Below are 12,417 nucleotides of genomic sequence, written 5' to 3' on the forward strand. Positions count from 1 at the left end.
TGTCAAAAATGTCAAAAATGTCAAAAATGTCAAAAATGTCAAAAATGTCAAAAATGTCAAAAATGTCAAAAATGTCAAAAATGTCGCAAAAAATGTCATTTACACCTAGTTTTTTTACACGGTTTTTACGATGTTTTTATATGAATTTTCAAAATAACATCGTGATTCCCTGACCTGTTTTTGGCACAAGTTGGCAACTAGAGGGTCTGCCGGAAGGTCCAGATTGACCGTAAATGATGTCAATATTGGAATTGATCCTAGAGCACGTTTTTATTTCTAAAATCTTCTTGAGTGGCTAACTAGGTTGCTTCCTTCATTTGCCACGATTAGAACCCAGCGTCCGTTTGGTACCAGTACGGTCTTGGAATGGAGATGAAAGTAAAATTTTTGCATGCTACCTTGTATACGTGACTACTGAGAGTTATACTCCCGGTAAGCGTGCCGTTGCGCACTCGAGCGAGCGAAACAACAGTTGATGAAAAAACATAAATCGTTTTAAAGTCAAATCCTGTATATTTTAGTGTCGGGTCGGGTGTGCTGGGGAAGAAAGGTAGTGATTGTTTGTAAGTTTGATTTGGATATGTCAGTTTTATTTATCAATTTTTCAATAGTATATTTCGACCAATCGATTGTTTTGTTACAAGAACTCAACGAAAAAAATCTGATCGATTGTTGCCGAGAATCTGATAAGTAATTCCTGAAATATAAGCACTTAAACCATAACTTCTTCTAACTTGTTAATTTGCCCCTTTAATTTTGAGATAGATATAGTCCTACGTCAAAATCTGGTTGTGTAGCAGAAATATCCAATATATCTAATATGTGTAATTTGCACAAAATTCCGGTTCCACTTGACTTGAAAAAAAATATAAAAAATGTATAAAACAGCTAAAATTTCAGGTATTTGTTTCCATTTTCTACCAAGAGTCAAAATAGGTAACAGTGAACAGAGTGATCAACGCAAATCCAAATGTTTAATTCCATCCCGTTTGAAATTTTCCCAACACGAAGGCCCTTCACTTTTTCCATCCATCTTTATCTTTTTTCCATCCATCAAAAGCAGCCTTGTGTCTCTCTGAAATTCGCTTAATTTATTCACTGGAAAAGACGGTGTCATCCACCGTCAAACTTAAAGCAACAAAAAAAAAAAAAAAGAAAAGAAAGACGAGGGTAGCCGTGGCATCCACGGATCATTCTTATTCAGCGGTACAGAAATTTAATCAAGTGAAAAGTTAGTAGAATTTCGTCCGTGGTCTTTCGGTGTTAAAAGGACTGATAACCTGCGCTGCTAGCAGCGAGGTTGTCATTTCATCCTGTAACAAATGAAGTGGAAAGCCGGATATGTTCGAGCACGGTTTAGTTTTCTACTCTTTCGTCGATGGCCGGTGCGTGCTTCCGGATCTGATTACAACACTTCCGACGCTTTACTATCGTGTCAGACTAAAAAGCAAACAAAAAAGTTACCACCAAGTGTTATGATTGAGTGTCAATTATTCATCACCTCGGTCCTATTTCGACTGCACTCGATTGACCGTCGTCGTCTAGCCACGTTATCTGGAAAGCAACAATAACAGCTTCAACAGAAAACACGAAACACAAATATTCACGATGTCCTTCCCGAGTCTGATGTATTACAGTACATAAAAGTGTCGGCTGCAGGCTTTCATTTCACTCCCACTAGTCATTCGGGGGGCCGTTTCGGGTGGCTAAAGGCACTGGGATTTTCGCCGCAGGTTATTAATAAACATAATCAAGCCAAATGATGTCTAATGGTGGGGAGCTTTCGTACACCATACTGTCGACGGTTTGTGGACTGGCCAAGGCAAGCTGTTAATTGGTGTATCGATTTTTGTGGGAGAGCGAAGAAAAAAGTGTTGATCGGGGTTGATATTTATTCGTTCCCGCGCTAAAAGCTTTTCGTGGTTTGTGCGAAATAGTTTTTTTTTTCAACCAACAGCTGTTTGAGAGTTGAGAGCTCACTTTTTGTTCGTTCTGAGGATTAATTACCTTTACAGTTTTAAAACTCCTCTGCCGTATTTACAATTTTTATCTAGCATAAATCATGCCATAGTAACCTTTGATTCTCGACTAAAACCTTGCAAGGTTTTCCATGGCAACGACTGAGGCCCAACAGCATGAAAATCCGGACTCGGTTTCGCATTCTCACTAATTAAAACTGATATCAGAGGTAGAAATTATTCAATTTGTGCCCAGATAGGCGAATGAAAACGTACGGTTGTACAGGTACGGTGCCTTTCAAGCTACGTTTGAGTGAAGTAAAATGAGATGGAAACAGAAGATGACGCACACCTGTGCCAAATGTTTTAAGAGAAGCTGCTTGAAATTTACCCTGGCAGGAAAACAAGAGTAATATGGAATGGCATGTTGGGGACGAATCGAGCCGTTCAGCAAACTGATGCCAATCTGAGGGAAAAAACTCTGACCTGTTGAGTTTTTATGCAAATTGGCGACCTTTTCCGTCGTGCCCTCACCTGTGGTGATGGCTAGTAGTCGATATTCTATGGTTATGGTTATGTGTAACGAATGTTGTTTGTATGGTTAGAAAAACTGGTCGGAATTGTTAAATTAACTATCCAAATGCTATACCATGGGTTTTATGTAGGCTGCAGATTACTTACTGAGACTTATTTTCCGCACACGCAAATTTTCTCTCAGAAAAATCTGAAGCACTGACAGGTGAGCGAACGTGAAACATTCATCATATTTGCATTGGAAAAATGGAAAAAATGCATACCACTTTAACTTTTTCAAAGTGATTTCGTTTGTTTCCTACGAAATCCAACCAATTAATCTAAATGCATTCGAATTTTGTAAACTGTCATGAGACAATACTCTAGTTGAGTTCTCTACGCGCCAACAAAAACAATTATTCCGCTCTGAATAATTTGCTAAATGAGTGTTTTTAACTCGGTTTTTCATATACTTTCTATTCGTGACCAGGAATCGAGAAAAGCTGTCGAACGTCACTTATCTTCATAAGCAAACGAATGAATAAATGTATAAAGATCAATTAATTACACCAGAAAAAAAAAAACCCGATATTTCAAGCCACATTGCGACATGTACTCCTACACTATCAGTGCTGCGGTAAGATAGGGCGTCGAATTTTTTTTATTGGGTATGAGCTTGAACGTCGTCGTCAGTACTTATCTCACTGAATGCGATGAATTCGTTGCATATTTGAGTGCTTCCACATCGTATGGTCTGTCGAAAATACTTGTAGGTTTCAAGGCCTTTTGTCATTATTGGTAGATGGTGCTTTTTTCCTGTAACCAATGATCAAAAAGATCAAAATCATGCTCAGTAGTTTGAGTAGTTTTATTTCAGGCACCTGGTGACGAAGAATTATTTTACCTTCTTGATTGAACATTGATTTTTTATGTTTTTAAAAATTATTACTGTATCATTGAGCAAAGAGAAATCTTGAAGTGGGAGAACGATTCGCTCTAAATCGGACGTTATTCCCAACAAGAGAAAAAAAACAATTGAAGGTGCTGTAGAAAAGACACAAGCTCTAAGTTTAGCAAACAGCTTATTCCTGTGAATATCAGCTGGAAAAAATAACGATGGGAAATTTTGGAATTGTGTATCATATCGCTAGATTAAATTTACGATAACTAGAATTAGGTAATCCTAGAGCTGGAATGCTGAACATATTTGTTCATAATTTATAATAACACTGTTGAACACACGTTTTGCCCTAGAGCTCTAACTAGAAAAAAAAAATAAAAAAAAGAATTTTGGTGCCCCTATCAAAGTAACATTTTCAGATACTCAAATGAGTTTTCCCGTAAGCCGACGTAGAAACGACAAACCCGGCGAACAATTACTATGCGGCCTTTTGACGCACTTCTGCATACACTAGGGGCACCAACATTCACAGGGGTGGTCAAAAATTATTTGGGGTCCCAAATGGAACCTTGTTTCTGGAAAACCGATCACTTCGCCACACTCTAAAATACATACTATTATTATGCTCTGAGTGCGTTTGTCATTGAGTAAAAACCTTAAAAAAAATTGCTATTTACGTTAAGGTATCAGCCAAATTCAACGTTCGATAAAATGAACTCGTTGAGTATCAGTTGAAAAAGAACGAAGATGGAAAATTGTGGAATTGTATACGATGTCCCCAGTTCAAGTAACCAATTTTTTATAAGTTTAAGACAACTGGTGCGATAATTTTGCTGATTGCTGTTGCAAATATTGGAGCGCTTTAGTATCGTAGAAATAGCATACAAACTGGTTTGAAAGCTATTTGTGTGCTAGAACTCAGAATGAATTGGATTCCACCGTTAATGTGTATTATATTTGTGTACCGCAAGGAAGTGTTGTAGGGTCCATTTTGTTCGTAATTCATATCAAGAGTTAACAGAGTTTCAGAGAGTTTTCGGTTTAGGCGAATTAATAAAATTTAAATAGCTCAAAATAAAAATTAGACACCTAAGATAATAATTTCTTTGGTCTATCCCAGACCAGACGCAAAAGTTGCAATGAACAGTGAAACGATTGATTATGTAAATTAACACAAATAATGTCACAAAGAAATGGGCGATAAAATATTCCAGTGTTATTTACAAATTGTATTGGCGTTTGATATTGTGAAATATTATATGTCAAACATTTTTGCTCATCAATTTTGAACCTTGCGATGAAATACAAATATTGAGAGCAGCGCTAGCAAAAAAGTTATTAGGATACAATATATATACATCCTCGAGTTTTGTTTGTAAAGTATATTGTTGTTGTGAGCATGACTCCTGCTTCTTCATAGCATAAGAAACTGAACATTTCGCACAGTCATTTCGGTTCAAACATGTTTCGCTGGCAACCGAGTTCGACTGCGTACTTTTGGAATGCTTCCTGTCTTCGTTCGCGCCCAAAGTCCTTTTGAATTGAAAATTCTCATGCGATGGTGTCGCTGCTAAATTTCGCTTCCGAGCCCTTCAAAATCAATGCGAAGGCATTCGAGTTGAAAGCAAAGGTAAACAGCGTCACTATCGCCTGACGATTTTCAACTGAAAATACTCTTGTCAGGCCCTGTTTGTGTGGTTGAATTGATATAGGAACTGATTATTTAGGGGGGCTCATAGCCTCAAGGTTACAGTGATAAACCCGATGACGATAAGTAGGAGTTCTATGATCTCCTTGAGGAGACCTACCGTGAGTGCCTAGGACATGACATCAAGATCGTCAACCATTTCCGTCCAAATGCGCCAGTCGGGCAAGAAGACATTTTCCGCTCCATACTAGGTAGAGACTACGAACGATAATGGCCTGAGGCTTATGAATTACCCTGCAGCCAGAGGCATGGCTATCGACTAGCGGAGGAAGATATCGAGCAGCTAGAGCCACTGTAAAGAAACTCCATCGCAGGAAGAAGCGTCAGCATTAGAAACGTCTTCTTGTGCCTTCTTTTCCAGGTACGACGCACGGTGCGTTGAACATATGGAAAGCTTGGACAAAAGTCGAAATCCTTCGTATAAGGCTTTATTTCAGCACAATTTCTATTTAAACGACTTTTTTATGAAAAATACTATACAAAGCACCAAAACTTGATTTATCTCCTAGGGTAAGTGAACCAATTATGGTACTAGTGAAAAATTTAAATGTGTGATAGAGTTTGATAATATTATGGACTAGAGTGTTTGAACAGTATTACAGTATTAGTATTACCAAACTGCTATCATTGTGTTGATCCGATCGATTTTTATTCTGTATGGACTTCCTCACTGCGACCAGAATCGTTGATCTATTGTGAGATATGCCCGGGTGTCTGCTGTATCCCGCACTTCTATTTTTAGCAATACCGCTATTGAGAAGTGGCATGCTTATTTTTTTTTATCAGTGCGTGTGTGTAATGTGATACTCTTTCTTCTACACGCTTACTTTTTCTCCTATACCGATCCTCGTTCCTCCTGCACAATATCACCAATGATAATTCCCTGGAGAAGTTTCGTTGTGCGTCCTTCTGGCCATTTTTATCGATAAAAGGCACCAATTTTTTTCAAGAGGAAGTCACGCAAAGGTATTGTAGATTTCAGCGTAAAGGAAGGGTAACTAGTGGGGAGCCTGAGAACAAACCCATGCTTAAAAGCCCTTTTTGACATCGAATGGCCTGATTCTACTAAGATTCGGACCCACGACCATCCGCTTGACAAAGCGGACTCTGTAACCTTGCGGCTACGCAGCACCCTGTAGATTCAAAATTGGCTCACTTGCTTTAGAAGCATCTTCCAATCCAAATACCATCGTTGTCGAGAAAACTGCATCATTTTTACTGCCAATTGATTGCTGATGCCACTTCTCAAATAAGGTTTTATATGTTGGCGCGCAAGTTGACCTACAAAATTGCAAAAAAGTCTAAGATTCGCACAAATTACCAGTTGAAGTTAATGTCTATTGTTTCTTTGGCTTTCATAGTAAATTTCAACATAAATCTCAGATTGGTAAAATTTGGTAGATTTTTCCACGACTTGTTTGAAAATTTTCATGTTTTCCAGTTTTTTTGTGAATAACTTAATGTTTACCAACTGATTCACGATGTTTCTCAATAACAATCACTCTAAATTGTATATAAATGGATTATAAAAATCATTTTTCATGTAATCCATGCCAAGTTTCAATAAGAAGTCACTAAGTTTTTGTGTATCAGAGAGAAAGCGTCATGCGCCAATTTCAGTCTTTTGCAACACGTGCTTTTTCACTCGCTAACCTTTGTTTCTGTTTCCACTTACTACGCGTGTCAGAGACATCAGAAACTTGCACAAACACACTCATACGATGGTAGAAGGTTGCACTAACATAAAAACATAGTTTAAAATGACGAAAAAAATCATCAAATTTTCGACTTTTGTCTATGGGTCAACGCACTGTGCGACGCGGAGATCTTCTACAAAAAAATTAAGGAAATCAACAACCGAAACTAGTCTGCCCATGTTATGTGCAACGATGGGGAAGGGAACCTGATTACCGATTAATCAGAAGTGGCCAGGCGTTGGAAACAACATTCAGTGTGCTGGTGAACGACGATGGAGAAAGATGCGTCGAAAAGAGCAAGGTTGATATTGAGAATGATGGACAAGCTGTGGATCCACCATCCATGAGCGAGGCGAAGAAAGCAGTTAAAGAGCTGAAGAACTGCACCGAGAACTGCATGCTGAAAGTGTGGGCTGATGAAGAATTGCCCTCGGATTGGTTGGAGGGTCTCATGCCCGATCTACAAAAAAGGCCACCGCTTGGACTGTAGAAACTATCGGGGCATGAATCTTAGTAACACCGTGTATGAAGTTCTCTCCTGCATCATGTTCCACAGACTGAGGCCGTTGCAGGAAACCTTTGTTGACGAATACCAATGTGGTTTTCGAGGGGAGCGCTCCCCCACGGACCAAGTGTTTGCTTTGCAACGAATTCTCAATAAATTTCGAGAATTCAACTTGCAGACTCACTATCTGTGCATAGACTTCAGGACAGCGTACGATTCAGTTAAGAGAAATGAGTTATGACAGATAATGCTCGAACATGGTTTCACAACGAAACTAATCCGACTGATTCATTCTATTCTTGGCGGTTCCACATAAAGCGTCAGGGTATCCGTTAAGATAATAGACGCTTTCGTGACGTTAAATTGTTTAAGGCACAGTAACGGCCAGTCAAACTTATTGCTCAACATCGCAAAGAAATGACAACATCATAACGAAGTCTCACATGCTCATAGGTTTTGCGGACGATATCGGCATTATTGGTATTAACCGTAGAGCGAAAGGCGCCTTTGGACCTCTGAAGAGCTGCGTGAATTGAGTTTGTCAAAAACTCTGCCAAAATAAAGTACATGGTGGCTCTATCCACAGCGTGGTAGCTCGTCGATTTCCGTGAGCTAGAGAGGCGGATATCGACCGCAAAAGGAGCTGCTACGTATTGCGTAACTAGCCGAAATCCCGCAGCCTTTGAACCCGTACAAAACGGGTACTCTATAAAACACTAATTCTCCCGGTGGTCCTCTATGACCATGAAGCATGAATACTGACAGAAGCTGATCGGCGAGCTCTTGGTGTTTTTGAGTGTAGAATCTTGTGTTCGCTTCTTGGCGACAAACTAGAAGATTGTGTTTGACGCAGACACATGAACCATGAAGTGGGTTACAAACCGGCGGATTTAGTCGAGCGGATAAAAATGGCAGGCTTCAGTAGGTATGTAGCTAGAATAGGCCGTTGACTTCGGGGTAATAGGTAATAGCAGCCCAAGTCCGAGTGACATGGCGACATATTCTGGTTTCGGAGCTGGATCGATAATCGCCGCAAAAGTAAATTGAAGTAGAGCAAGATCGCGCCAAATGACCTATGGTCGAATATCGACCATTTTTGATTTGAATGAAACTTTGCACACGTATTTGGCTTAGCAAACTGAGCATTTTTCACAGGTGGAGAGATTTTTTACACCCATGAGTTACATTCTAAAAGGGCGTATGCCTTTTGGCATAGGTTTTATTCGAAGCATTGTAGCCCAGAAACCGTTGGTTGTATAGAAATACTGTCTGAGGATGAGTTGCAGGGAATCAAATATGCATCATAAAAAAATATACACTGTACAAAAAAAATCTTTTTGACCAAAAAATATTAAAAATAAACATTAAATTTCAATTTAAAAAAAAAGAGTTGAATTTTTTTTAATTTTTTTTTAAAGAAACTTGACGTTAATACGCAACTTTTAAAAAAAAGTCCAGGATGGAGAAAGGAAAAATAATTATTTTATTGTAGATTAATTTTTTTATGAAAATTCTAATTTAAACATTTTTCAAAATATTTGTATTCTGATGATTTTTAAAGATGCAGAGAATCATTTTGAATCAAACAGCTCTTGGTAGTTAATATTCTAAAGGCATCGGTTTTCGAGTTATTTTTGATTTAAGCTGGATAAATTAATTATATTTCGGAAAATACACGTTTTTCCTAATTTGTCCATGGTTCTCCAGCAAAAACCATACGTTCATTGGAATTCTTGATCAAAAATATACAATTAATTCTTTGACAACAAAACGATTGGATGAATAACTCAAGCGCTAAACCTTAGCCTACCTACACGTTCCCCTTGCCGAAGGTTTTATAAAAAAATATGTTTGTCGTGCAACACTACCTACTTGTTTACTATTAATAACTGTTTGTAAAGTACGCAACCAATAACTACTGGGTTACCTATAATATCTGTTTTCGCATATAAATACGATTGCACTACTTCAGATGTGCTAGTAACAGTTTGCAATTTGTGAAGATGAATAAAGTGAAAATGGAATACATCAAGCCCAAATGCTGTAAACCCTTTCCTGATCATCGGTGCTCATCAAGCTTACGCAAATTAAACGAAAACGGTGTTGCAAAATCAAAAATATTGAACAGTCAAGCTCATTTTAACACGTCTTTATCAATTTGTGATTCGTGTAGTTATTGGAATGATAGTCAAGCCACCATTCATCCCTTCGTTGTTTACTATTCAGAATCTGGAACACTTGAGAATATCAGCTTCATCATAATATCGGAAGTACTCCATCATGATACTGTTGCGGTTCAGGTGTTCATTGCCAAATTAATGAGTTTTTTGAAAACAACAATAGAGTTGAAAAAAAGCGATATTAATGTCTGATGGAGCTGCCTCACAATATAAAAATAGAAAAAACTTTGCAAGTCTTTGCAAGTTCAAAACAAAATATAACGTCGATGCAGAGTGGCATTTTTTTGCGACTTCTCATGTTAAAGGCCCATGCGATGCAATTGGTGGCATATTAAAACGAATGGCAGGAAATGCAAGTTTAGCTAAAGAACATGAACATCCCATTACAAGCGCAAAACAATTGTATGATTGGTCCAATCAGAAAAGTAATAAGATTTATCAAAAATGTCATTTGGTTGGGTATCATATGAAGAATATGAACAAGGAGTAACAGAATGGAGCAATATTTTCAAAAAATTTATAATAATAGCTGCCACACAAAAGTATTACTCTTTTGTTCCGATTTCGGAAAATAAGATACAAACGAAGCTGTTTTCAAAAGATGACGAATCATTAACTTTTTTTTTTACTCTCGCTTATTTTCCGTCGGTCTAGTTCCGCCACTGTTGTGGCCAATAACCGACGCCCAGGGAGGCGACTCCACACCCAGGACCCTAACTCACGACCCGTTTATCAACGGACCGGCGCCAACGGCTTTACTTCCTCATGCGATGGAAGGCGTGATCCCAGAGATTTTTCGCCCCAGAAAATCTCCCGGTGTCGGCTAGGATTGAATCTAGACCATTTGTGTTGGTTGTGAGTGGATCACGCCACCTCACAACCGTCGACACCTATGTCGGCGGTGGGATTCGAACCCAGGCGTCGAGCGTGGTTAGCGGAGACGTTACCAACCACACTAGGCCCCCGCTGAATCATTTACTTATGATGAATATAAAATATAAGGTGAAACTAGTTCTGCAAAGTATCTATGTTATAAAAAATATGTTCCTTAGATAATAAAACTCGAAAATAAATATTTGATTCTTATATATATTTATATCACTTAGAACATTTAACTCTTTTCTTGAGAACCGTTCGCCCAATCGTTTTGTTGTCAAAGAATAAATTGTATATTTTTGATCAAGCATTCCAATGAACGTATGGTTTTTGCTGGAGAACCATGGACAAAATAAGAAAAACGTGTATTTTCCGAAATATTAATAATTTTTCGAGCTTAAATTAAAAATAACTTGAAAATCGATGCCTTCAGAATGTTAACTACCAAGAGCTTTTTGATTCAAAATGTTTCTCTGCATCTTTTAAAATCATCAGAATACAAATATTTTGAAAAATGTTCCAATTAGAATTTTTATAAAAAAATTATTCTACCATAAAAAAATTATTTTTCATTTCTCCATCCTGGACTTTTTTTTAAAGTTGCGTATTACCGTCAAGTTCCTCTAAAAAAAAATAAAAAAAAATCAACTCTTTTTTTTTAAATTGAAATTTAATGTTTATTTTTAATATATTTTGGTCAAACAAATTTTTTTTTGTACAGTGTAAATTTTTTTTATGGTGCATTTTTGATTCCCTACAACTCATTATCAGACAGTTTTCCTATACAACCAACGGTTTCTGGGCAACAATGCTTCGGATAAAATCTATGCCAAAAGGCATACGCCCTTTTAGAATGTAACTCATGGGTGTAAAAAATCTCTTCACCTGTGAAAAATGCTCAGCTTGCTAAGCCAAATACGTGTGCAAAGTTTCATTCAAATCAAAAATGGTCGATTAAATTTACGCGTATTTCCAGTCGATTCGAAATGATTTTACTCAGTAAGTATTTATTTGAAATGTCCTCTAGTATGTGTCTAGGGGCCATCCACATACCACGTGGACAGCTTTGTGGGGGGGGGGGGTCCATACATATTTTTCAGAATTTATATGGGCAGTTGTCCACGGAGGGAGAGGGGGGGGGGTCAAAATCGTTAAAAATCTGTCCACGTGGTATGTGGATGGCCCCCTAAGAAACCGCTATGGTTATGAGCGAAATTTCTATAGTTCACTTTACAAAACAAATCCTAGAATTCTCTAAGTTCCTATGAGATAAATTGTGTTGAAATTCCTCGCGTTTTATTTGGCGAAGTTAGAGATGATTCACGAAAAAATTAAAAATTACCCTGGACATTTAAGGGTTAATATTGACAGATACGTGAGCATTATATAGTGTTGTAAAATCAGTATCTTTTGATCAACACTTTTTACATCGAATTGTTAGGTAATCAATTTCACCCCATTCCACGGTCCATTTTCAAAAGCTGATAGTTTACTACGCAGTTTTGTTAGGTTACCATGACAACACTACGCGTTATTATTCGTTTTTCGCTCCACCACCTCTAGCGAACAGCAGTAGTATGGCAATCATAAAATTGGCTGTGATTTCGATTGGCCAATTTATGATAAAGACGCATTGTTTACGTAACGAAAAGTGCTGAAAAACCGTATAACATTTTTTTACTTGATCGGTAAATGCTAAGTGAGTCGGAATAACTAATCAAAAAATATGGTGAAAATAAGAAAAATATCGTAAACAGAATGGAAGGAAAAAATGGAGTTTTGTGGGACAATTCTGCATAAACGTTTTATTAAATTATAGATGAAGAAAAAAATAAACGTTTTATTTTACGTGATGAAAAGGTGATGTGCATATGAGATTAAGTGTTATCAACTCTACGTGATGGAGTTTTTGCTTCGATATTGCTAAGGTTAGTGGTAAAACTAGCTTTGTTTGGTGGACTGTGTCGAATAGTAGGGTTTACTGGTGAGACAATGCGAGGTGGTTTCCATTTATACTGAGCTGTCGAATTTGCTGTACTAGGGTAAACTAGCCTTTAGTGGACCCCTCTCCTATAGTGG

At 37.7% G+C, this 12,417-nt stretch overlaps 1 protein-coding gene and 1 long non-coding RNA gene across 14 annotated transcripts in view; one reads left to right on the plus strand and one right to left on the minus strand.

The window, feature by feature from the left end:
- The window catches only part of LOC129718570 (neurexin-1b), a 265,446-nt gene that overhangs the window by 203,446 nt on the left and 49,583 nt on the right, over positions 1–12,417 (minus strand). The window lies entirely within an intron of this gene.
- The window catches only part of LOC129718572 (uncharacterized), a 120,562-nt gene that overhangs the window by 57,894 nt on the left and 50,251 nt on the right, over positions 1–12,417 (plus strand). For 2 of the 3 annotated variants that reach the window (XR_008726970.1, XR_008726969.1), the window contains one exon: positions 10,117–10,458. The exons of the other annotated variant lie outside the window; for it this stretch is intronic. This is a non-coding gene — a long non-coding RNA (uncharacterized LOC129718572). Of the gene's footprint in view, positions 1–10,116; positions 10,459–12,417 lie in introns of those variants that run through there. 3 annotated transcript variants of the gene reach the window in all.

Source organism: Wyeomyia smithii, chromosome 1 (genome assembly GCF_029784165.1).
Source record: "Wyeomyia smithii strain HCP4-BCI-WySm-NY-G18 chromosome 1, ASM2978416v1, whole genome shotgun sequence".
NCBI classification, from domain to species: Eukaryota; Metazoa; Arthropoda; class Insecta; order Diptera; family Culicidae; genus Wyeomyia; species Wyeomyia smithii.